At 43.2% G+C, this 26873-nt stretch overlaps 1 protein-coding gene across 3 annotated transcripts in view; it reads right to left on the bottom strand.

Annotated features, from left to right (window-relative positions):
- The window catches only part of LOC106585544 (collagen alpha-6(VI) chain), a 50125-nt gene extending 35013 nt beyond the window's left edge, over nt 1-15112 (bottom strand). For 2 of the 3 annotated variants that reach the window (XM_045719048.1, XM_045719049.1), the window contains exon 1: nt 14820-15102. The gene's annotated coding sequence lies outside the window, so the exon portion shown is untranslated. Of the gene's footprint in view, nt 1-14819 lie in introns of all 3 variants that reach the window. The other variant, XM_045719050.1, reaches the window with a different exon arrangement.
- Between the last annotated feature and the right edge of the window lie 11761 nt (nt 15113-26873).

The raw sequence follows: 26873 nt of genomic DNA, 5'->3' as shown, positions 1-26873 counted from the left end.
AGACCCATTTGCGACCAAGCTTTATCTTCCTGACTGATGTCTTGAGATGTTGCTTCAATATATCCACATAGTTTTCCATCTTCATGATGCCATATATTTTGTGAAGTGCACCAGTCCCTCCTGCAGCAAAGCACCCCCACAACATGATGCTGCCACCCCTGTGCCTCACAGTTGGGATGTTGTTCTTCGGCTCCAAGCCTCCCCCTTTTTCCTCCAAACATAACAATGGTCATTATGGCCAAACAGTTCTATTTTTATTTCATCAGATCAGAGGGCATTTCTCCAAAAAAGTACGATCTTTGTCCCCATGTGCAGATGCAAACCGTAGTCCGGCTTTTTTATTGCGGTTTTTGAGCAGTGGCTTCTTCCTTGCTGAGCAGTCTTTCAGGTTATGTCGATATAGGACTCGTTTTATTGTGGATATAAATACCTTTGTACCTTTTTCCTCCAGAATCTTCACAACGTCCTTTGCTGTTGTTCTGGGATTGATTTGCACTTTTCGCACCAAAGTACGTTCATCTCTAGGAGACAGAACGCGTCTCCTTCCTAAGCGGTATGACGGCTGCATGGTCCCATGATGTTCATACTTGCGTACTATTGTTTGTACAGATGAACGTGGTACCTTCAGTTATTAGGAAATTGCTTCCAAGGATGATCCAGACTTGTGGAGGTCTACACATTTTTTTCTGAGGTCTTGGCTGATTTCTTTTGATTTTCCCATGATGTCAAGCAAAGACGCACTGAGTTTGAAGGTAGGCCTTGAAATACATCCACAGGTACACCTCCAATTGACTCAAATTATGTAAATTAGCCTATCCGAAGCTTCTAAAGCCATGACATAATTTTCTGGAATTTTTCCAAGCTGTTTAAAGGCACAGTCAACTTAGTGTATGTAAACTTCTGGCCCACTGGAATTGTGATACAGTGAATTATAAGTGAAATAATCTGTCTGTAAACAATTGTTGGAAAAATGACTTGCACAAGGTAGATGTCCTAACCGACTTGCCAAAACTATAGTTTGTTAACAAGAAATTTGTGGAGTGGTTGAAAAACTAGTTTTAATGACTCCAACCTAAGTGTATGTAAACTTCCGACATCAACTGTACGTATTGCAAATGTCTTACATTTAAGAATAAAGTGCTTTGTTAAATACTGACTTCTGATTTATTGACGTTAAGTTTAGTTGTACAAATGCTACTCTTGACTGATAATATTTAATGCTATATTGAGTGAATTGGCAGTTGAGTTGTTTCCACGTAACTCTAAATAGAGAACATTACAGTTTGTGGAGTTAAATATAAACACTGAATAGAGTAGAAATAACTCTGCAACAAGAGTAATTTTTACTTTATTTAGACTGGGACCAAATTATATCTTTTGTAGAGTATAATTGTTTTCAATTTGAGTGATATTTACTCAGATAAATGTACTGTGTAGGAGAACTCTTTAAAGAACCCTTTTTGGTTCCAGGTAGAAACCTTTTGGGTTCCATGAAGAATCCTTTCCACAGAGGGTGCTACATGGAAAAAGGGTTCTACCTAAAACCAAAAAGGTTTCTACATAGAACCAAAAAGGGTGGGGACATCCGAAGAACCCTTTTGAAAGCCTTTTTTCTAAGTGCACACACACACACTGGTCCTCTATCACACTTTTAGGACATTTGTGTCCATTTGAGACATTGCCAGTGCCATCTATTTTGATGTTAAGGGAACAGAAGTGTTAACTTCCAGCCTGGCAGTATGGTATGTGTGCACCACATTCTAGACAAAGGGCATGTCGAAGAGGGCTGCTTATCTGAATTCTTCTTCCTCGTTTCTTTCACTCCCGAACAGGATTCACCTAATGCACAACACAGCGTATAAATATGTTTTAGGACAAGATTCAGCTAATGTAAAACAGCCTATAAATGTCTTTAGGACAGGATTCAGCTAATGTAAAACAGCCCATTAATGTGTTTAGGAGAGGATTCAGCTAATGTAAAACAGCCTATAAATGTCTTTAGGACAGGATTCAGCTAATGTAAAACAGCCCATTAATGTGTTTAGGAGAGGATTCAGCTAATGTAAAACAGCCTATAAATGTCTTTAGGACAGGATTCAGTTAATGTAAAACAGCCTATAAATGTCTTTAGGACAGGATTCAGTTCATGTAAAACAGCCTATAAATGTCTTTAGGACAGGATTCAGCTAATGTAAAACAGCCCATTAATGTGTTTAGGACAGTATTCAGCAACTGTAAAACAGCCTATAAATGTCTCTAGGACAGATTTCAGTTAATGTAAAACATCCTATAAATGTCTTTATGACAGTAATTCAGTTAATGTAAAACAGCCTATAAATGTATTTAGGACAGGATTACGCTAATGTAAAACAGCCAATAAACGTATTTAGGACAAAGGCCCTTTTGAAAATACTTCATCTATGGATTATCTGTAGATTCGACCACCATTCCCAAATGGATTCCAAATATGCCGTCCTATCTTGCAAGCCAGCTAAAATAAAAATACAATTCTGACAGGTTTCCCTTTAAAAAAACAATGCTTGATGTGCCTGGGTCCAGTCAGACTTATTCCAGAGAAAGGGTATGGGAACTGGCTAGAACATACTGTACAGTTTTTCAGTCAGAATGCGCAACAATAATCAACTCAGCGATTAAAACTGACTGTATCAAGAGAGAGTGTGTGTCTGTGTGTGTGTGCCTGGTTAATGTGTACTGTATGTGTCTGGTTGTTTAAGAGTCTTATACCAATGCTTGTTGAGGCACGATCCCAATGAGTTGAGAAATTCAGGAAACGGGGGTCCATTCTAACTGGATGCATCTGGAGGTAATCGTGATTTGCAGACCCCCATTTCAAACAAGAATCGCACTTAAATGACAGTGATTGAAAGGGCAGTCTTGACATCTCATTTGTTCAGGTCAGAGTCCACTGAATATACTTACATCTGGGTCTAACAGATCTCATGCACATTTCCTTCACGCTCTGTTCTCTACCTCGGTTTATTTAGGCAGCGTTCAAAGCAGTTCCTTTCCGCTCAACAGAGTGAGGTCTAAAAGAGTCGGGCCCCATTGTTTTCAATGGCAAATCATCTATTCCACTCAAACTGTAGCCACAGATTGACCGTGAACATTCAGGCACAAGGCATCTGTTAAATTATGGAGTACTTTAAAGCTTTCTACAGGACAATGATTACACCACAAACATTTTGTTTACCTCTTCATGATGAGTCAAGGTCAAGATTGTCTATGGTCAGAACGGTCCAGTACAATTATCCAAGACTGACTCTTTAATGTAACATATAAATCAACAATAGTGTTTTGGTGGCTGGTTTATTTCAAGCTGAATTTATGTTTGTTACCTATCAATCCATGTTGACTGTTGAACTGATGACTGTGGGGTTCTGGTAGGCATCAGTTATTAACTGCTTTAGCTGCATGACTGTTCCATTAAACATACACATCATCATCATCATAAAGCCCAAAGACGTGAATAGATCCTATTTCAGAGCTCTTCACCACAGCTGTATGCTGTTGTTGGCTCTGCTGACAAGACGTCCTAGACCTATGGGATAACCAATGCAATGGCCTTCTTCCCCTCCTCTTTCTCTCAATAGAGAAGCCTAACATTGACTTCTTTTCACTTTCGATTTACAGCTGGTGCCGGCTGTGTTTTATACACAGACGTTGAGGCTTTAAGAGGTGTAAACAAAGGAACTTGGCTGTTCAATGTACAGAACTACAGGTTATGCTAGTCTGGCTGTGGACCACAGGGGCTGTGTTTACACAGGCAGCCCAATTCAGATCGTTTGCCAATTATTTCCATATCTAATACCTATCTGATCTTGTCCCTAATGTGTAAACAGCAACAACAAAAAACACATGGAATCTGATCTTTTGACTTATGATTTACTGTATACCACCACCATATGTGGATCTCAATCCTGATACAATTCTGATGCTACATATGTGACCTCAGTCTAGATGCTCAAATCATAATTGATTTGCTCTGAAGTGTTCCTTTTTTGCACATGACCTGCCATTACCATGGCAACCACCCCAACATTTTAACCTCTACATGATCGGTGTCCCTATACTGGGACGGTTGAACTAACATGCGCTAATGTGATTAGCATGACAGTTGTAAGTAACAGCAAACTTTCCAGGACATAGACATGTCTTACATGGGCAGAAAGCTTAAATTCTTGTTAATCTAACTGCACTGTACAATTTACAGTAGCTATTACAGTGAAAAAATACCATGCTATTGTTTGAGGAGAGTGCACAACAACAAAAAACGTACCACGGCAACTGGTTTGATACATTCACCTCTGAATGTAAATAATTTACTTACATTCAGTAATCTTGCTCTGATTTGTCATCCTGAGGGTCCCAGAGATAAAATGCAGCATAGTTGTGTTTGATAAAATCAATTTTTATATTCAAATGTAGGAACTGGGTTCTACACTTTGAACCCCTGTTTTCTCTGGCTCCACATAAACCCCACCCGGCCATCTACTTCAGAGGCTACATCTGTGCGAACATCTGTGTGAACAAATCTGATATGGGTAAAATGTCTGGACACTGAGTCTGGACACTCAGAAAAAAAAGATTGGATATGAAAAAAATTCTGAATTGTGTTCTTCGGGTAGCTGTGTAAACACAGTCAGTTTGTTTACACAGCCAGAGTGTTTCTCAAAAGGCTTTTTACAGGGAGAGTGGCAGCAGCTTTTCCAGAAAACCACTATCACAGCTAATTTCAATCATGTTGAAAATTCAGAAGCCTGTGGAACTGTTGCTGTTTAAAAAAAAACGTTCTTATAGATTCCTATTTGTCATGTAGCTGAGTTAGATCACCTTGGCAGCAGTGGTTGCTGCAGTCTTACTGTTATTCAGAATGTTGGTGAGTGAGTTTGAATTTTTGATGCAGTTGACATCTATCAGTGGCTGAGGTTTCAGCAAACCTGTCACGCCCTGACCTTAGAGAGACGTTTTATTTCTCTATTTTGTTAGGTCAGGGTGTGGGGTGGGCATTCTATGTAATGTATTTCTTTGTTTTTGCCGAGTATGGTTCCTAATCAGAGGCAGCTGTCTATCGTTGTCTCTGATTGGGAATCATACTTAGGCAGCCTTTTCCCACCTGTGTTTGTGGGTAGTTGTTTACTGTTTAGTGATTCTGTACCTGAGGGAACTGTTTGGCTTTTCGTTTCTTTTGTTTGTGTGTTTCATAGTAAATAAAATATGAACACTTACCACGCTGCACTTTGGTCTACTCCTTCAACTTCAGACGACAACCATTACAGAACTACCCACCAACACAGGACCAAGCAGTGTACCCAGGAGGTAATGGCATCCTGGTCTTATGAGGAGATTAGGAGTATATCGGCGGTCCGGAGTCTTCAGAGGTGGTCGGCAGTCCGGAGTCTTCAGAGGCGGTCGGCAGTCCGGAGTCTTCAGAGGCGGTCGGCAGTCCGGAGTCTTCAGAGGCGGTCGGCAGTCCGGAGTCTTCAGAGGCGGTTGGCAGTCCAGAACCTCCAGCGGGGGTTCCCAGTTCAGAGCCTCCGGCGATGATCCACGGTCCGGTCCCTTCGGTGACGATCCAGGGTCCGGTGACATAAAAGCAGAGGGATCAGCGGGCAGAGTGGGGGCTACGCCCCGAACCGGAGCCGCCACCATGGGTAGATGCCCACCCGGACCCTGCCCTATAGGTTCAGGTTTGCGGCCGGGAGTCCGCACCTTTGGGGGGGGGTTGTTAGGTCAGGGTGTGGGGTGGGCATTCTATGTGATGTATTTCTTTGTTTTGGCGGAGTATGGTTCCTAATCAGAGGAAGCTGTCTATCGTTGTCTCTGATTGGGAATCATACTTAGGCAGCCTTTTCCCACCTGTGTTTGTGGGTAGTTGTTTACTGTTTAGTGATTCTGTACCTGAGTGAACTGTTTGGCTTTTCGTTTCTTTTGTTCGTGTGTTTCATAGTAAATAAAATATGAACACTTACCACGCTGCGCTTTGGTCTACTCCTTCAACTTCAGATGACAGCCATTACAAAACCAATGTTGCAGATTTATGTAATGTAGTGTTGGCTAAAATAGTGTTGCCATGCTGTACAGTAACAACCACAGTAATTATACAGTATTAATAACATTGTACTGTGTGACCTTGATCATCAATAGAACAGAACACTACACTGAATTTGTATTGTGATGATCACATTGTACCAGATTGCTTAACTATAACAATATTTAAGGCTACTTGAACCATAAGCAGTTGGAGTAGCACTGATTAGATGTTATTGCTCGGCTGTTATTGGCTTCAAACTTAGCACACTTCTCTGATTTGGCTGTGATATGATCCAGTACATCTGAGAAATTAAGTCAGGGCACATATTGATGTGGCTGTTGTGGTTTGCATGTCATTGAAGACAAAAAATGGTATTGTTTGTGTTGCAAACTTTTGACAGAAGTATATGAAAATACGTGGCTTTGGCAAGATCAAGTCTGAGCCTGGGAGTGAAACAATTAGACATTGCCCTAAATGGTCTGAAAGGCCACTTTCCCATTAATTGGCTCTGTCTTGTGTATTACGCGGAAATTCCCCATTATGAAATTCCGCAACAAATGAAGGTTGCACATCCATGGGCATTGTGATAAAGACTGACACAACAAGAAGAGAACACTGTGTTTATCCTGAAAGGAAATAGAGCAACACTGAACGATATAGTGAGAAAGTATCCAAACTTTGGTCTTAACAAAAGTATCCTATCTAAATGAAAAGGTTATTTGGAAAGAGAAGTGGAGGGCAGGGCAGAATAATGGTTACAGATGCAGGATCTTCATTTGACCAGTTTCTCACAACAGGAAAGAATCCTACAGCAAAAGTAAATGTGACTTATTGTGTGGGTTATAAATAATGGATTTTTTTATTTATTTTATTTCACCTTTATTTAACCAGGTAGGCAAGTTGAGAACAAGTTCTCATTTACAATTGCGACCTGGCCAAGATAAAGCAAAGCAGTTCGACAACATACAACAACACAGAGTTACACATGGAGTAAACAAACATACAGTCAATAATACAGTAGAAAAATAAGTCTATATACAATGTGAGCAAATGAGGTGAGATAAGGGAGGTAAAGGCAAAAAAGGCCATGGTGGCAAAGTAAATACAATATAGCAAGTAAAACACTGGAATGGTTGATTTGTAGTAGACAGAAGTGCAAAGTAGAAATAAATAATGGGGTGCAAAGGTGCAAAATAAATAAATACATAAATACAGTAGGGGAAGGGGTAGTTGTTTGGGCTAAATTATAGATGGGCTATGTACAGGTGCAGTGATCTGCGAGCTACTCTGACAGCTGGTGCTTAAAGCTAGTGAGGGAGATAAGTGTTTCCAGTTTCAGAGATTTTTGTAGTTTGTTCCAGTCATTGGCAGCAGAGAACTGGAAGGAGAGACGGCCAAAGGAGGAATTGGCTTTGGGGGTGACGAGAGAGATATACCTGCTGGAACGCGTGCTACAAGTGGGTGCTGCTATGGTGACCAGTGAGCGGAGATAAGGGGGGACTTTACCTAGCAGGGTCTTGTAGATGACCTGGAGCCAGTGGGTTTGGCGACGATTATGAAGCGAAAGCCAGCCAACGAGAGCGTACAGGTCGCAGTGGTGGGTAGTATATGGGGCTTTGGTGACAAAACGGATGGCACTGTGATAGACTGCATCCAGTTTGTTGAGTTGGGTATTGGAGGCTATTTTGTAAATGACATCGCCGAAGTCGAGGATCGGTAGGATGGTCAGTTTTACGAGGGTATGTTTGGCAGCATGAGTGAAGGATGCTTTGTTGCGAAATAGGAAGCCAATTCTAGATTTAACTTTGGATTGGAGATGTTTGATGTGAGTCTGGAAGGAGAGTTTACAGTCTAACCAGACACCTAGGTATTTGTAGTTGTCCACATATTCTAAGTCAGAACCGTCCAGAGTAGTGATGCTGGACAGGCGGGCAGGTGCAGGCAGCGATCGGTTGAAGAGCATGCATTTAGTTTTACTTGTATTTAGGAGCAGTTGGAGGCCACGGAAGGAGAGTTGTAGGGCATTGAAGCTCGCCTGGAGGGTAGTTAACACAGTGTCCAAAGAAGGGCCAGAGGTATACAGAATGGTGTCGTCTGCGTAGAGGTGGATCAGAGACTCACCAGCAGCAAGAGCGACATCATTGATGTAAACAGAGAAAAGAGTTGGCCCAAGAATTGAACCCTGTGGCACCCCCATAGAGACTGCCAGAGGTCCGGACAACAGGCCCTCCGATTTGACACACTGAACTCTATCAGAGAAGTAGTTGGTGAACCAGGCGATGCAATCATTTGAGAAACCAATGCTATAGAGTCTGCCGATGAGGATGTGGTGATTGACAGAGTTGAAAGCTTTGGCCAGGTCAATGAATACGGCAGCACAGTATTGTTTCTTATCGATGGCAGTTACGATATCGTTTAGGACCTTGAGCGTGGCTGAGGTGCACCCATGACCAGCTCTGGAACCAGATTGCATAGCGAAGAAGGTGCGGTGGGATTCGAAATGGTCGGTAATCTGTTTGTTGACTTGGCTTTCGAAGACCTTAGAAAGGCAGGGTAGGATGGATATAGGTCTGTAGCAATTTGGGTCAAGAGTGTCCCCTCCTTTGAAGAGGGGGATGACAGCAGCTGCTTTCCAATCTATGGGAATCTCAGACGACACGAAAGAGAGGTTGAACAGGCTAAAGATAGGGGTTGCAATAATTTCGGCAGATAATTTTAGAAAGAAAGGGTCCAGATTGTCTATCCCGGCTGATTTGTAGGGGTCCAGATTTTGCAGCTCTTTCAGAACATCAGCTGAATGGATTTGGGAGAAGGAGAAATGGGGAAGGCTTGGGTGAGTAGCTGTGGGGGGTTGCAGTGCTGTTGACTGCAGTAGGGGTAGCCAGGTGGAAAGCATGTCTAGCCGTAGAAAAATGCTTATTGAAATTCTCAATTACAGTGGGTTTATCGGTGGTGACAGAGTTTCCTATCCTCAGTGCAGTGGGCAGTTGGGAGGAGGTGTTCTTATTCTCCATGGACTTTACAATGTCCCAGAACTTTTTTGAATTTGTGTTACAGGAAGCAAATTTCTGCTTGAAAAAGCTAGCCTTGGCTTTTCTAACTGCCTGTGTATATCGGTTTCTAACTTCCCTGAAAAGTTGCATATCACGGGGGGCTGTTCGATGCTAATGCAGAATGCCACAGGATGTTTTTGTGTTGGTTAAGGGCAGTCAGGTCTGGGGAGAACCAAGGGCTATATCTGTTCCTGGTTCTAAATTTCTTGAATGGGGCATGCTTATTTAAGACGGTGAGGAAGGCATTTAAAAAAAAGAACCAGGCATCCTCTACTGACGGGATGAGGTCAATATCCTTCCAGGATACCAGGGCCAGGTCGATTAGAAAGGCTTGCTCGCTGAAATGTTTCAGGGAGCGTTTGACAGTGATGAGTGGAGGTTGTTTGACCGCTGACCCATTACGGATGCAGGCAATAAGGCAGTGATCGCTGAGATCTTGGTTGAAAACAGCAGAGGTGTATTTAGAGGGCAAGTTTGTTAGGATGATATCTATGAGGGTGCCAGTGTTTTGATGAGGAGGCCTTCATGTGGTGTCAAAGAAGGCGTGTGTAACGGCTGTCGTAGAGAGGGGACCTAAGCGCTGCGTGTTGATTGCTCATGATGAATATTTATTTGAACTCAGAACACTAAAGAAAAAATAACAAAGACAAAACGAAAGCACACAGTTCTGTCAGGTACAGAAAACTAAACAGAAGACAACTACCCACCAAAACACTGGTGGGAAAAGGCTGCCTAAGTATGGTTCCTAATCAGAGACAACGATAGACAGCTGCCTCTGATTAGGAACCACACTCAGCCCAAAACAACGAAATACAAAACATAGAATGCCCACCCCACACCCTGACCTAACAAAATAGAGAATTAAACCGTCTCTCTCAGGTCAGGGCGTGACAGTACCCCCCCCCCAAAGGTGCAGACTCTTGGCCGCAAACCTGAACCTACCTATAGGGGAGGGTCCGGGTGGGCATCTATTCTTGGCGGCGGCTCTGGTTCGGGGCGTAGCCCTCACTCCGCCCGCTGATCCCCCTGCTTCTGTGTCGCCGGAGGAACCAGACCGTGGATCATCGCCGGAGGCTCTGAACTGCCGACCGCCGCTGAAGACTCTGGGCTGCCGGCCGCCTCAGGAGGTTCCGGGCTGCAGGCCGCCTCAGGAGGTTCCGGACTGGGGAGCGTCGCTGGAGGTTCCGGACTGGGGAGCGTCGCTGGAGGCTCCGGACTGGAGAGCGTCGCTGGAGGCTCCGGACTGGAGAGCGTCGCTGGAGGCTCCGGACTGGAGAGCGTCGCTGGAGGCTCCGGACTGGAGAGTGTCGCTGGAGGCTCCGGACTGGAGAGTGTCGCTGGAGGCTCCGGACTGGAGAGTGTCGCTGCAGGCTCCGTGCCATGGATCATCACTACAGGTTCCGCGCCATGGATCATCACTGGAGGCTTTGTGCCATGGATCATCACTGGAGGCTCCGGGCCATGGATTATCACTGGAGGCTTCGTGCCATGGATCATCTCTACAGGCTCCGGGCCATGGATCATCCCTACAGGCTCCGGGCCATGGATTATCACTGGAGGCTTCGGGCCATGGATTATCACTGGAGACTTCGTGCCATGGATCATCCCTACAGGCTCCGGGCCATGGATCATCACTGGAGGCTTCGGACCATGGATTATCACTGGAGGCTTCTTTCATGGAGCTGGAACTGGTCTCACCGGACTGAGGAGACGTACTGACAGCCTGGTACGTGGAGCAGGCACAGGGCATACCAGGCTGAATAGACTCACTGGAGGGAGAGTGCGAGGAGCAGGCACAGGACGTACTGGGCTGTGGAGGCGCACTGGAGGGAGAGTGTGAGGAGCAGGCACAGGACATACTGGGCTGTGGAGGCGCACTGGAGGGAGAGTGCGAGAAGCAGGCACATGTTCACCAACATAAGCACGGTGAGTTGGCTCAGGTCTCAACCCTGACTCCGCCAATCTCCCTGTGTGCCCCCCAAAAAAAAAATTGGGGGCTGCCTCTGGTGCTTCCCCGGCAGGCTTCTGTATCTCTCCAATACTTGCCCCCAAGTCCAGTCTATCCTCTCTTGCAACTCCTCCAGAGACCAGGAATCCATCTCCTCCCAGGCACGCTGCTTGATCCAGTTGTGGTGGGTAGTTCTGTAACGGCTGTCGTAGAGAGGGGACCAAAGCGCAGCGTGTTGATTGCTCTAGATGAATATTTATTTAACTCAGAACACTCATGAAAAAATAACAAAGAGAAAACGAAAGCACACAGTTCTGTCAGGTACAGAAAACTAAACAGAAGACAACTACCCACCAAAACACAGGTGGGAAGAGGCTGCCTAAGTATGGTTCCTAATCAGAGACAACGATAGACAGCTGCCTCTGATTAGGAACCATACGTGGCTCAAAACAAAGAAATACATCACATAGAATGCCCACCCCACACCCTGACCTAACAAAATAGAGAAATAAACTGTCTCTCTCAGGTCAGGGCGTGACAGCGTGACAAAACCTGTAAACACACCTGGAACAATTTCCTGAACATGAAAAAACGATTTCCCCCAACAGCGATATAAACAGGAAACCATAAACAGTCACTAGATAGTCTTGTCTCTGGGTTGGACCTGCTGATGGATGTGTTCACTCTGCATTGTGGTGTGTGTGTGTGTGTGTGTGTGTGTGTGTGTGTGTGTGTGTGTGTGTGTGTGTGTGTGTGTGTGTGTGTGTGTGTGTGTGTGTGTGTGTGTGTGTGTGTGTGTGTGTGTGTGTGTGTGTGTGTGTGCATGAGCGTTTGTGTGATCTGTGGATAGGGATGTGAAGCACCCATAAACTGTGCTTGACTGTGTTTATCTGGTCAGATGAAGACTCAACATCGCGTCTTGAGTTTACAACCAGCATCACAAACATTGTACCTGCTCAACCTCAATCCTTGATTCAGGGTTTCCTGGAAAGTCAAACTAAAATCTTATGGAGTAAAACAAAATAATGTACCATCTTGTAAGGCTCGGGCGTAGTGGAGGAGGAAACAGACGCAGGAAGCAGCGAGAAGGGTTATAGCTTTTAATGCTCGAAAAGCAAAACACCTGCCAACCCAACATGCGAACTTAGCGCACACAAAATGAAAGTGCCCCAAACACAGGGGACAAAATACAGTGAGCGCAACACGATGCACTAGCGCAAAATACAGACAGCGCTTACCCAAGCAACACACAGAGGAAACAATCCCGCACAAAGAGCAGGCGGGCCAGCTAGCTCATATAGCCCCGCTAAATAACCAAACTACGGACAGGCGCAAACAATAACAGAAAGGGGGAAAACAAAAAAGGAATCAGTGGCAGCTAGTAGGCCGGTGACGACGACCACCCATCGCCACACGAGCAGGAGGGGGCGCCACCTTCGGTGGGAGTTGTGACACATCTTTGTGAGTGCTGGCTGCCTTTATTCATTAAGCATTGGGGGGGGGGCTCATCTAAAATCCAGAATCAAATGTGTGGACATTCATCTGGGCCAAAGAACAATCACACTGTACCATCTTATAAAAAAGGGGTTCCCAAATTAACCCTATGTCGAAAAGGTTCTACAAGGAACCCAAAAGTGTTGGCTGCAATAGTTTTTACCTGGAACCAAAAAGGGTTCTTCAAATAGATTTATTCTATGGGGACAGCCGATGAACCCTTTGAGGTTTTAGATATACACTGTTAGAAAACAAGGTGCTAACATCCCAGCATCATAATGTGCTAACATTCCAGCATCATAAGGTGCTAACAGCCCAGCACCATAAGGTGCTAACATCCCAGCATCATAAAGTGCTAACATCCCAGCATCATAAGGTGCTAACACCCCAGCATCATAAGGTGCTAACACCCCAGCATCATAAGGTGCTAACACCCCAGCATCATAAGGTGCTAACACCAGAGCATCATAAGGTACATTTTTTTTATTTTATTTTTTAGGTACTAACATCCCGGTATCATAAGGTGCTAACATCCCAGCATCATAAGGTGCTAACAGCATCATAAGGTGCTAACATCCCAGCATCATAAGGTACTAACATCCCAGCATCATAAGGTGCTAACATCCCAGCATCATAAGGTACTAACATCCCAGCATCATAAGGTACTAACACCCCAGCATCATACGGTACTAACATCCCAGCATCATAAGGTACTAACGTCCCAGCATCATAAGGTACTAACACCCCAGCATCATAAGGTACTAACATCCCAGCATCATAGGTACTAACATCCCAGCATCATAGGTACTAACATCCCAGCATCATAAGGTACTAACACCCCAGCGTCATAAGGTACTAACATCCCAGCGTCATAAGGCATCATCCATTGTGGCTCAGTTAGTAGAGCATGGTGTTTGCAATGCCAGCATGGTGTGTGCAATGCCAGGGTTGTGGGTTCAATTCCCATGGGGGGCCAGTACAAAAAATAAATACATTTTTTTTAAATGCATGAAATGAAATGTATGCATTCACTACTGTAAGTTGCTCTTGATAAGAGCGTCTGCTAAATGACTAAAATGTAAAATGTAATTGACAAACTTCATTAGTGAACAAAAGTACTTCAACAAAATCAAATCAAATGTATTTATCACATACACATGGTTAGCAGGTGTTAATGCAAGTGTAGTGAAATGCGTGTGCTTCTAGTTCCGACCATGCAGTAATATCTAACAAGTAATCTAACCTAACAGGGGAATGGTCTATTATGCACCTGTACAGCATGGTGATTAATGGTGGGTAGTAGGATAAGCATGATCTGCAGTAGTCTGGAGTGTCTGTGAAATACTGTTACAGCATGGTGATTAATGGTGAGTAGTAGGATAAGCATGATCTGCAGTAGTCTGGAGTGTCTGTGAAATACTGTTACAGCATGGTGATTAATGGTGAGTAGTAGGATAAGCATGATCTGCAGTAGTCTGGAGTGTCTGTGAAATACTGTTACAGCATGGTGATTAATGGTGAGTAGTAGGATAAGCATGATCTGCAGTAGTCTGGAGTGTCTGTGAAATACTGTTACAGAATGTTTGAGAAAGTTATCCAAATGTTCCCAGAACATTATTTTGGAAAATGGACAAGAATTTCTTACAATGAATTTCAAGCACACACACACGCACACACATACCATTCTACTGTTTATTTTGATCCGGTTTATCCACGGCAAAGAGATACATTTTCCTTAATATTTTGAACCTAATTAATTTGTTCAATACACTCTTGAAACATGTTGAGCATGCAAGTTGCGCATGCAGTCTATAGCCTAACTATAATCAACAAGGCAGCTTTATTATCTTTGCAGCCCTACATGTTTAACATTTCAGAGAAGGCTATTATTCACTTGCTGAACTTAAATGATCGCATACTGCGACTACAGGTAGGCCTATCCAATGGACACCATCAATAGAGGGATTTGTGATCAATTCACTTCAGCCTATTTATTTTATTAGCCTACACGATTATTTTACATTAAAAAAAATGGACTTAACAACTTTGCACCTAGAATAACATCCTCAAAACCACCCATTGAATTCAAAAGTTTGTCTATAAAAACCTGCATTATTTTTTCCAAGTATGTCCCCCAAAAGGATAATTAGGCATATACACTGAGACATTGTGAGCAAATTCGTTAAATCACAACATTTTTGTATTATTTAAATGTAGACTAGGTTTGCATGCACAACAACAAAAAAAGCGTGCGTAAAATGTGTAAACTTACAATGTGGCTGATGCACTATCTGGTGCGCGCAGGCAGGAATCCTTTTCCCTTATAGAACCCAATGTCCAATCTTGTGCTGCAGAAATGGCCGGCCACTCCTCACACCCGTCCCGAATCATCGAATGGTTAGGCAAAGAGTAGCCTACAGTATTTAATCCCGCTACTATTCGGTATAGTCTACACGACCTGTGCGTCATACACACCCCTACATCCCCCTGAATTAGTTCTACCGGGAAACGTTGTGGTCGGAGCCACGGGAGGGAATTCTAAGGAAATTCTGAAGCAGATAGAAATAGTAAAGTGATGTAACAGGACTGGTTATTTGTACCAGGAGACTAACACAATTAAAATCACATTAGCCTTTACAATATAGGCCTAGTGTTGTTGGTCTTTATCGGTTATGCAAGGCTCTCTCAATTTGGATGAATTGGTGCCTCAAGGGAAATTCAAAAGGCTGATTGAGGACCGTTTGTTTTCTATGATTGTGTTTTGCAAAAGGAGTGGGGAATGTGCCTCCAGTGCTATATGCTCTTCAACGGTTAATGAGATTTACAAACCTCACAACCTTGCCAAACCTCAGGGGCGGAAATCACGGGGGGGACACGACCCCCCCCATCCTGGGAAAAATATGATTTGTCCCCCCCAATATATCACTGAAACATAACTATGTAATTTAAATAATATTAATAATACGCAATGAAAGCAATTGTGTTGATTATAGACACTTAATAGCGCGTTTTTAAGTTTCAAAAGATTGCGACCCCCCCCCCGCCCTTCGCCTCACAATGGTTTGATCCACTGCCAGTTCCTTAGCTTGCTACGTAACTGCCGTGAGGTTCATCCAGTCAATCGCGCACACACACAAGCTGAATATGCAGAGCTAGCGTGCAAATATTAACTATTAAGCTAGCTAGTACCTATTCCATTTATGTGGCGTCGTCAAAGATGGAATCAGCATGCAGATGATGTAAGTTAGTGCTTCAAAGTCCCTGTGATAAGGTTAGCGATAAACTGAAGTCCAAACTGAACAGAACTACACTCTCATCTACCATTGTCTTAAATATATTTAATGGTCTCGTTGCAAAAGCTAAATTGTCGCAAGGGAACTTTTATTTATTTATTTTATTTCACCTTTATTTAACCCGGGTAGCAAAGATTATAGCAAACACCACTGAAACTGAATTGGTGCTCGCTCACTTTGCAAATTCAGCTATTGTTGGAAGCCAGCCAATATGAAACAAACAGGGGCGAAAATCTGATATCAACTTTGGGGGGGACAATTACATGAAATTTTCTCAAGAGCAATTCCTGAGGGGGACACCAAAAGTAGTGCTGTAACACATAGCCTACATTGTAATATGGTAAATGTATATTGAGGAACCAAAGAAATAAGGTGTTTGCCGTACTCCTAACGACCGGTACCCAAAACTACACAACTACTCACAACAGCAATACCATTGCCTTTAACAAATCTTAGTTCAGTCACCAGTTTAAGTTGAGAGTGGGGGTATCCATGGCATTTTCCAATTATGTTCCTATTTTACAAGTAAAAAAAATTGAGAACCTTTCATAATGTTGCCAAACAAAGACTCAACAAACTTACCTGAGACTCCCTGTCTCTGCCAATCTGTCCCTGCATATCTGTCCCCAACTCTGCTGTCTGTGTGCCATCTGTTGCCTAATCTGCCTAATGACATCATTGTGAAACATTTCCATTAGAATTTCATTTCTTTCTTATGAACATTTTATCAACTAGTCTTTGAGATATTAGGCTACTAGGGTTCTTACTTTGCGTTTTGGTGTACTGAAAAATACTCTGATGTCCGTCTTTTATTTTTCTGCCATTTTTCTACCTGGCTGGCTACACACACACACAGTGTGTAGGCTATTTACAGTAGGAGATGGGCTTCTATCATCTTATCTTTTATCATTCTATTTGGGCTTCGATCTAAAAGGTAGCTAGCAAATGTGAAACGGATTAAAATGACAAGAGTTGACAGCTGTATGAGTTCACCATTTACACAACATATGCTGCAACCTTTTGTAATTTTAATAGTTTGTTTCATATTGGCTGGCTTCCAACAATAGCTGAATTTGCAAAGCTAGCGAGCACCAATTCAGTTTCAGTGGTGTTTGCTATAATCTTTGCTACCCGGGTTAAATAAAATAAATAAATAAAAGTTCCCTTGCGACAATTTAGCTTTTGCAACGAGACCATTAAATATATTTAAGACAATGGTAGAAGAGAGTGTAGTTCTGTTCAGTTTGGACTTCAGTTTATCGCTAACCTTATCACAGGGACTTTGAAGCACTAACTTACATCATCTGCATGCTGATCTCGGAATAAATTGACGATAGCAAAGATTCCATCTTTGACGAGGCCACATAAATGGAATAGGTACTAGCTAGCTTAATAGTTCATATTTGCGCGCTAGCTCTGCATATTCAGCTAGTGTGTGTGCGCGATTGACTGGATTAACCTCACGTCAGTTACGTTCATTGAGTGCCTTTCAGACAGTAGATACGACCCCTCTGTTACCTTGCCAGTGGATCAAACCATTGTGAGGAAAAGGGTGGGGGGGTCGCAATCTTTTGAAACTTAAAAACGCGCTATTAAGTATCTATAATCAGCACAATTGCTTTCATTGCGTATTATTAATATTATTTAAATTACATAGTTATGTTTCAGTGATATATTGGGGGGGACAAATCATATTTTTCCCAGGATGGGGGGGTCGTGTCCCCCTCGTCCCCCCCGCGATTTCCGCCCCTGGAAACAAACGATTAAAATGACAAAAGGTTGCAGCATATGTTGTGTAAATGGTGAACTCATACAGCTGTCAACTCTTGTCATTTTAATCCGTTTCACATTTGCTAGCTACCTTTTAGATCGAAGCCCATATAGAATGATTGAAGATGATAGAAGCCCATCTCCTACTGTAAATAACCTACACACTGTGTGTGTAGCCAGCCAGGTAGAAAAATGGCAGAAAAATAAAAGACGGACATCAGAGTATTTTTCAATACACCAAAACGCATAGTAAGAACCCTAGTAGCCTAATATCTCAAAGACTAGTTGATAAAATGTTCATAAGAAAGAAATGAAATTCTAATGGAAATGTTTCACAATGATGTCATTAGGCAGAGCAGGCAACAGATGGCACACAGACAGCAGAGTTGGGGACAGATATGCAGGGACAGACTGGCAGAGACAGGGAGTCTCAGGTAAGTTTGTTGAGTCTTTGTTTGGCAACATTATGAAAGGTTCTCAATTTTTTTGACTTGTAAAATAGGAACATAATTGGAAAATGCTATGGATACCCCCACTCTCAACTTAAACTGGTGACTGAACTAAGATATGTTAAAGGCAATGGTATTGCTGTTGTGATTAGTTGTGTAGTTTTGGGTACCGGTAGTTAGGAGTACGGCAAACACCTTATTTCTTTGGTTCCTCAATATACATTTACCATATTACAATGTAGGCTATGTGTTACAGCACTACTTTTGGTGTCCCCCTCAGGAATTGCTCTTGAGAAAAGTTCATGTAATTGTCCCCTCCAAAGTGGATATCAGATTTTCGCCCCTGCTCACAACCTTGCCAAACCTCACAACCTTGCCAAACCTCACAACCTTGCCTCGCTTTTCTGTAACTTTCAGTGACAATTACTAACACCTTTGATCATTTTGCTGTTACCTATCCAGACCTAGCAGATCTACAAAACAGGAGTGGACCAGGGTACAGAACATTTTGCGGTGAAATATAACTGCACTTCTCTGCTCTAGGACACCCCACTCCAAAACACACCTTCAGTGAACTCCATCCCATTTCTGACACCAGTGCAGAAGAAGTTGGTGTTCCTGAGTGGCACAGCAATCTAAGGCACTGCATCTCAGTGCTGGAGGCATCACTACATACACCCTGGTTCAAATCCAGACTGTATCACAACTGGCTGTGATTGGGAGTTCCATAGAGCAGCACACAATTGGCCCAGCATCATCTGGGTTTGGCCGGTGTAGGCCGACACTGTAAATAAGAATTTGTTCTTAACTGACTTGTCTAGTTAAATAAAGTTGTGATGCCAAGAGGTCTGACTCTGAAACCTTTTTCACTCAGCAGACATTTATCCTCGGGCAACACTTGTCACTTTGCTCCTGCTTGTCAAGGTTTAAACCCAGTCCAGTTACCATGCTAACCCCACAGTGGCATATAGTAGCCTAGGCCAGTGGTTCCCAGCTCCGGTCCTCCAGTATCCCCAACAGTACACAGTTTTGTTGTAACCCCGGACAAGCACACTTCAACTTGTCAACTAATCATCAGGCCCTCAATGAGTTGAATCAGGTATGTTTGTCTGGGCTACAACATGTCTGCTGTGGGGGTACTCGAGGACTGGAGTTGGGGACTGCTGGGCTAGGCTACCCCTAGTTACATTTATGGCCTCATTTATAAAACTCTCACCACAGAACTGCAGCATACGCAACCCTTTTTACGTAAGTCTTTTTTATATGCAATTTTAGGCATGAATTGCCTCCCACGCCACTCTGCCTCCTGAACAATGAAATACGTTAGTTTCCAGATCATTGGTTTTTGGTCTACACTCCCTGAATGTAATAGATTATGTTTTTAATAAACATGTTAAGACTGATTTCTCAACATAAATGTACTGCCAGTGTACTTGTATTTGGCAACTCATGTCTGGACGTCATACGCTGATGTGACGGGCTAATGGTCTGATGAATACTTTGCGGTAGGCTTTTCTTAGTTTGTTCAGACATGTGCGAGCATAGCCGAGGGAAGTAAGAGTACTGCATCACCCCCTGAAAAATCTGAATTAAAAAAAATATACATATCACAAAAGCAGTGCACTGGGCCTTTACTATTATTAGCAGATTGATATTGATCTCTGTAGTGCAGGCAAAAACATTTCTTCAGCATCTCAGCTTTGGCAAAAAAAGGTAGTGTAATTAAGAACAGTATCTTGCAGGATTCAATAGTTGGAATTGTAAGAGTTGTTGCCTTGTCCCTTTCTCTAACGGAATCTAGAAAGAACAAAACCCTGTCCTCAAACATTTACATCAAAAGGTCCAAAGTTATGGGCATAGACACAAAACATCCACAACAAATTAAACCTTTTTCTTGATCAAATAACATGGGAAACAACCACTTTTTGTGCAGTATTAATTTACCATCCTTACAAACCAGTTAATGTAAATGTACATTACTGTATTGCACATAGGCTGGTCTTGTAGACTTTCCATCACCATGAGGAAAAACAATGCACAATACAGTAATTAAGTACATTGAGACATTAAGTCAATTCTTTAAAAGTGCCTTCCTCACCATCTTAAATAAGCAAGCCCCATTCAAAAAATGTTGAACCAGGAACAGATATAGCCCTGGGTTCACTCCAGACCTGACTGCCCTTGACCAGCACAAAAACATCCTGTGGCGTACTGCGTTAGCATCAAATAGCCCCCGTGATATGTAACTTTTCAGGGAAGTTAGGAACCAATATACACAAGCCGTTAGGAAAGCTAAGGCTAGCTTTTTCAAACAGAAATTTGCATCCTGTAGCACAAACTCAAAAAAGTTATTGGACACTGTAAAGTCCATGGAGAATAAGAGCACCTCCTCCCAGCTGCCCACTGCACTGAGGATAGGAAACACTGTCACCACCAATAAATTAACGATAATCGAGAATTTCAATAAGCATTTTTCTACGGCTGGCCATGCTTTCCACCTGGCTACCCCTACCCCAGTCAACTGCCCTGCACCCCCCACAGCAACTTGCCCAAGCCTCTCCCATTTCTCCTTCACCCAAATCCAGATAGCTGATGTTCTGAAAGAGCTGCAAATTCTGGATCCCTACAAATCAGCCGGGCTAGACAATCTGTACCCTCTCTTTCTAAAATGATCTGCTGAAATTGTTGCAACCCCTATCACTAGCCTATTCAACCTCTCTTTCGTATTGTCTGAGATCCCCAAAGATTGGAAAGCTGCCACGGTCATCCCCCTCTTCAAAGGGGAAGACACTCTAGACCCAAACTGCTACAGACCTGTTTCTATCCTACCCTGCCTTTCTAAGGTCTTCGAAAGCCAAGTTAACAAACAGACCATCGACCATTTCGAATCCCACCGTACCTTCTCCACTATGCATTCTGGCTTCCGAGCTGGTCATGGGTGCACCTCAGCCACGCTCAAGGTCCTAAACGATATCATTACTGCCATCGATAAGAGACAATACTGTGCAGCCGTATTCATCGACCTGGCCAAGGCTTTCGACTCTGTCAATCACCACATTCTTATCGGCAGACTCAACAGCCTTGGTTTCTCAAATGACTGCCTCGCCTGGTTCACTAACTACTTCTCTGATAGAGTTCAGTGTGTCAAATCGTAGGGCCTGTTGTCCGGACCTCCGGCAGTCTCTATGGGGGTGCCACAGGTTTCAATCCTCGGGGCGACTCTCTTCCCTGTATTCAGTTATGATGTTGCTCTTGCTGCTGGTGATTCTCTGACCCACCTCTACGCAGACGACATCACTCTGTATACTTCTGGCCCTTCTTTGGACACTGTGCTAACTAACCTCCAGATGAGCTTCAATGCCATACAACTCTCCTTCCGTGGCCTCCAACTGCTCTTAAATGCAAGTAAAACTAAATGCATGCTCTTCAACCGATCGCTGCCCGCACCTGCCCGCCCGTCCATCCAGCATCACTACTCTAGACGGTTCTGACCTAGAATATGTGGACAACTACAAATACCTAGGTGTCTGGTTAGACTGTAAACTCTCCTTCCAGACCCACATTAAGCATCTCCAATCCAAAATTAAATCTAGAATCAGCTTCCTATTTCGCAACAAAGCATCCTTCACTCATGCTGCCAAACATACCCTCGTAAAACTGACCATCCTACCAATCCTCGACTTCGGCAATGTCATTTACAAAATAGCCTCCAACACTCTACTCAACAAATTGGATGCAGTCTATCACAGTGCCATCCGTTTTGTCACCAAAGCCTCATATACCCCCCACCACTGTGACCTCTACGCTCTCGTTGGCTGGCCCTCGCTTCATACTCGTCGCCAAACCCACTGGCTCCAGGTCATCTACAAGTCGTCGCTAGGTAAAGCCCCGCCTTATCTCAGCTCACTGGTCACCATAGCAGCACACGCTCCAGCAGGTATATTTCACTGGTCACCCCCAAAGCCAATTCCTCTTTGGCCACCTTCCCTTCCAGTTCTCTGCTGCCAATGACTGTAACAAACTGCAAAAAAAAAGATCACTGAAGCTGGAGACTCTTATCTCCCTCACTAACTTCAAGCACCAGCTGTCAGAGCAGCTCACAGATCATTGCACCTGTACATAGCCCATCTGTAAACAGCCCATCCAACTACCTCAGCCCCATACTGTATTTATTTATTTATTTTGCTCCTATGCACCCCAGTATCTCTATTTGGACATTCATCTTCTGCACATCTATCACTCTACTGTTTAATTGCTATATCATAATTACCTCACCACTATGGCCTATTTTATTGCCTTACCTCCCTTATCTTACCTCATTTGCACACACTGTATATAGACTTTTTCTATTGTATTATTGACTGTATGTTTGTTGTATGTGTCGAACTGCTTTGCTTTATCTTGGCCAGGTCGCAGTTGTAAATGAGAACTTGTTCTCAACTGGTCTGCCTGGTTAAATAAAGGTGAAATAAAAAATAAAATAAAACGTGGTTTGTGATGATATGATGTGATGATGTGGCTGAGCTGGTAACACATGGTGTTAACACTGATGGGGTTGTGGGTTCTATTCTCACTGGGGATCAGTACAAAAAATAATGCACTCACTACTGTAAATTGCTCTGGATAAGAGCATCTTCTAAAATCGTAAAGGAATGAATAGACCGTTGCAGTTTTCATATAGAAATAAGCTGCATTTGCTAAGTATTTCAAGAAACTGGAAAACATAAACTCAGCGAAAAAAGAAACGTCCCTTTTTCAGGACCCTGTCTTTCAAAGATAATTTGTAAAAATCCAAATAACTTCACAGATCTTCATTGTAAAGGGTTTAAACACTGTTTCCCATGCTTGTTCAATGAACCATAAACAATTAATGAACATGCACCTGTGGAACGGTCGTTAAGACACTAACAGCTTACAGACAGTAGGCAATTAAGGTCACAGTTATGAAAATTTAGGACACTAAAGAGGCCTTTCTACTGACTGAAAAACACCAAAAGAAAGATGCCCAGGGTCCCTGCTCATCTGCGTGAACGTGCCTTAGGCATGCTGCAAGGAGGCATGAGGACTGCAGATGTGGCCAGGGCAATAAATTGCAATGTCCGTACTGTGAGACGCCTAAGACCACACTACAAGGAGACATGACGGACAGCTTATCATCCTCGCAGTGGCAGACCACGTGTAACAACACCTGCACAGGATCGGTACATCCGAACATCACACCTGCGGGACAGGTACAGGATGGCAACAACAACTGCCCGAGTTACACCAGGAACGCACAATCCCTCCATCAGTGCTCAGACTGTCCGCAATAGGCTGAGAGAGGCTGGACCGAGGGCTTGTAGGCCTGTTGTAAGGCAGGTCCTCACCAGACATCACCGGCAACAACGTTGCCTATGGGCACAAACCCACCGTCGCTGGACCAGACAGGACTGGCAAAAAGTGCTCTTCACTGACGAGTCCCAGTTTTGTCTCACCAGGGGTGATGGTCGGATTCGCGTTTATCGTCGAAGGAATGAGCGTTACACCGAGGCCTGTACTCTGGAGCGGGATCGATTTGGAAGTGGAGGGTCCGTCATGGTCTGGGGCGGTGTGTCACAGCATCATCAGACTGAACTTGTTGTCATTGCAGGCAATCTCAACGCTGTGCGTTACAGGGAAGACATCCTCCTCCCTCATCTGGTAGCCTTCCTGCAGGCTCATCCTGACATGACCCTTCAGCATGACAATGCCACCAGCCATACTGCTCGTTCTGAGCGTGATTTCCTGCAAGACAGGAATGTCAGTGTTCTGCCATGGCCAGCGAAGAGCCCGGATCTCAATCCCATTGAGCACGTCTGGGACCTGTTGGATCGGAGGGTGAGGGCTTGGGCCATTCCCCCCAGAAATGTCTGGGAAATAGCAGGTGCCTTGGTGGAAGAGTGGGGTAACATCTCACAGCAAGAACTGGCAAATCTGGTGCAGTCCATGAGGAGGAGATGCACTGCAGTACTTAATGCAGCTGGTGGCCACACCAGATACTGACTGTTACTTTTGATTTTGACCCCCCCCCTTTGTTCAGGGACACATTATTCCATTTCTGTTAGTCACATGTCTCATGTCTCAGTTTTCTCAGTTGTTGAATCTTGTTATGTTCATACAAATATTTACACATGTAAAGTTTGCTGAAAATATACGCAGTTGACGGTGAGAGGATGTTTATATCAAGCAAGTATTTTTGTATTCCACAAGTATTATCAGATATACTGTTTTATACAGATAATGATTAGACTGAAGTTACAAATGTTTGTAAACACTCCAATACATTTAGTTTAGACAGAAGTAGTGCACTGGGTTTTTACTTGTCCTGTATTAGCAGACCAATATAGGCTGTGTGTTCGATTCAAAATAGTCAATCTGGAAACATCTGAATGAAGGCAGTGTGGCGGTTAGTATGGTTGAACCTTGTTTTGTAAATTTAAGTGATCGGCACTGGCAGCTCGTGGACATTGCACACAACTCAGTTGACTTGCGTCCAAGTGTGCATGTTGAAAATGTGACATCAAGCTTTATATCTGTCAGGAATTCTCCCTCTCTGTGGGGGTGCTCTACCGCTGGTGCCATTATGATTGAATTGCTGTGTCTCTCTGGAACAAAGGCTATCGGAAGTAAACAGAAATGCCTATGAAAGAAAAGGGTCAAGTTTCAGGTCTATTTTTCAACATCGCTTGAAAGGATTCAACATACCTTTCACAAGTCTGTTTGGTTTCCAATTTGTAAGTCGCTCTGGATAAGAGCGTCTGCTAAATGACTTAAATGTAAATGTATGTAAATGTAAAATAATGTTCACCATTTGAGTTATCAGAATCTATAATCTGGAGTAAAACATGGCCTAGAGGCATCTAGTCTGATTGAAGACAGACTTCCCTTCCCTTCACATTACCTCAAACTGCACCATTTTGTTTCTCTCCGTCTTCACCCACACGCTTTCAACATTTAGATAATAACGCATTTGACCGTTCAATTGTGTTACTGCTGGAAGATTGGTTGATTTCCAGTTAAGTATAGTTTTTATTGACAAGCAAAATTTTGTCCAATCTATGTTGTATCTCACTGCACGCTCATTTGCCATGTCTTGAAATATGTAGACAGGAGGATTAAAATACATTTACATTGTAATACAGCCAACTTCCTAACTCCGCCCATAACTTTGGGATTTTATAGCATTCCCAGAATGCATGGATTACTGAGGAATTGTTAGTTTTACTTTTAAGACATTACTCTGCCTTGTGCTGTAGAATTTGTGATTCTATACATTAGTTTATACTGGATTAACTGTACATTTTAGTTAACTGTAATTTTGTTAGTGATGATCCAACATTACCTCCATCTTGTGCCAATTTCAGTTATTTTTAAATCTTGGTAGATTATATATTTTTCTAAGAGATTGTCAGTTGGAAAGTGTGCATATTTCCACAAACAGCTCAGACCATGGGTATGCACAAATTGTCATCTACTATCTCACATAGTATGTCGTATAATATTTATTTGACTTTTATCACAGTATATAGGCCTAAATCATAGCCTAATCATATCATATTACCTTCCCTATATATATGTCACTCCCTTTAGGTCTTTCCCCAGATGTCGTTGTTTCTATTTCAGTTTCATGTCTGTGTGCTGTTAGTGTTTCTGGTTTGGATGATGTTTATTTTATTAAAACACTCACTCCCTGAACTTGCTTCCCGACTCTCAGCGCATATCGTTACAGCAGGACATGTCTCTCCTTGTCTGACATGACTGGTTTATTACCGCTACACAACAAATGTTAAGCTACCATTTATCCGTCTCTCATTCAGTAAGCATCCTCGAAAGTAAATAGACCGGTAGCCTATTTAACATATTTGACAATATGGGTATAGTAGCCTATTGCTGTGAGATAGGAGAGTGACTTCATAGCCTATTTCATCTCAGAGCCTATACCAAGTCAGGAACTGCGAAGGCCAAACATGCATATACATGCATCCTGGCTGCCACAACTGACAGACCATCATGCTCCAAAGTGTGGATGGAAACGTTCAGCATGGTGGGCTGAACAACAACATGGTAGACAGGGGCAAAGATTTCCACAATCACTCAAAGTAAATTGCACACTGGTATTCTTGTTCAACATTTAGTTGATCAATAGATGATTGTATCTCCTGACTTCCATTATGTTAGCCTGAGGGCCAAACAGACCCACCTGAGACAAAGACCAGTCCATATCAGATTTGAATTGCATGCTGCAGGCACTTATCTGCATGTGAACTTATTCTTAGTGGAGGCTGCTAACAATGGCCGGAACGGCGCAAATGGAATGGCATCAAACACCTGGAAACCATGTATTTGATACCATTCCACTGATTCCACTCCAGTCATTACCACGAGCCCGAGCTCCCCAATTAAGGGGCCACCAAACTCCTGTGTTAGAGCAAGAAATTTCTGTTTTTCTCATGTCTGAGGAAATGAGAAATCTATTGTACATTAAAAAACAATTTACCAGGACACTTTGACACAGCTTTTAGCTTCAGTGTTGCATAAGAGTGAGATAGAAAAAGTAGCTGGGTGCTTGACTCGTCAATGTTTCCATCAAGGACAAGTTTATAGCAATGAAAGGACTCCTTCAGGTCTGATCTGGGGAGAGCCAAATGCTATTTGAGATCCATTACATTGTTTAGATTGGACTTTGCAGAGACTTGAATCTAACAACTTTAGCCAAGAACTGTGTTCTGATTCTTCGCACAGTCTTGTTCAGTTGACTGAGTCAGACCTCCATGTCATTCTGAGGTGAAGACTGTG

This window comes from Salmo salar, chromosome ssa05 (genome assembly GCF_905237065.1).
Source record: "Salmo salar chromosome ssa05, Ssal_v3.1, whole genome shotgun sequence".
Taxonomy (NCBI): domain Eukaryota; kingdom Metazoa; phylum Chordata; class Actinopteri; order Salmoniformes; family Salmonidae; genus Salmo; species Salmo salar.
Note: the sequence above shows the minus strand (reverse complement) of the source record. Positions and strands in the feature narration are given on the sequence as shown.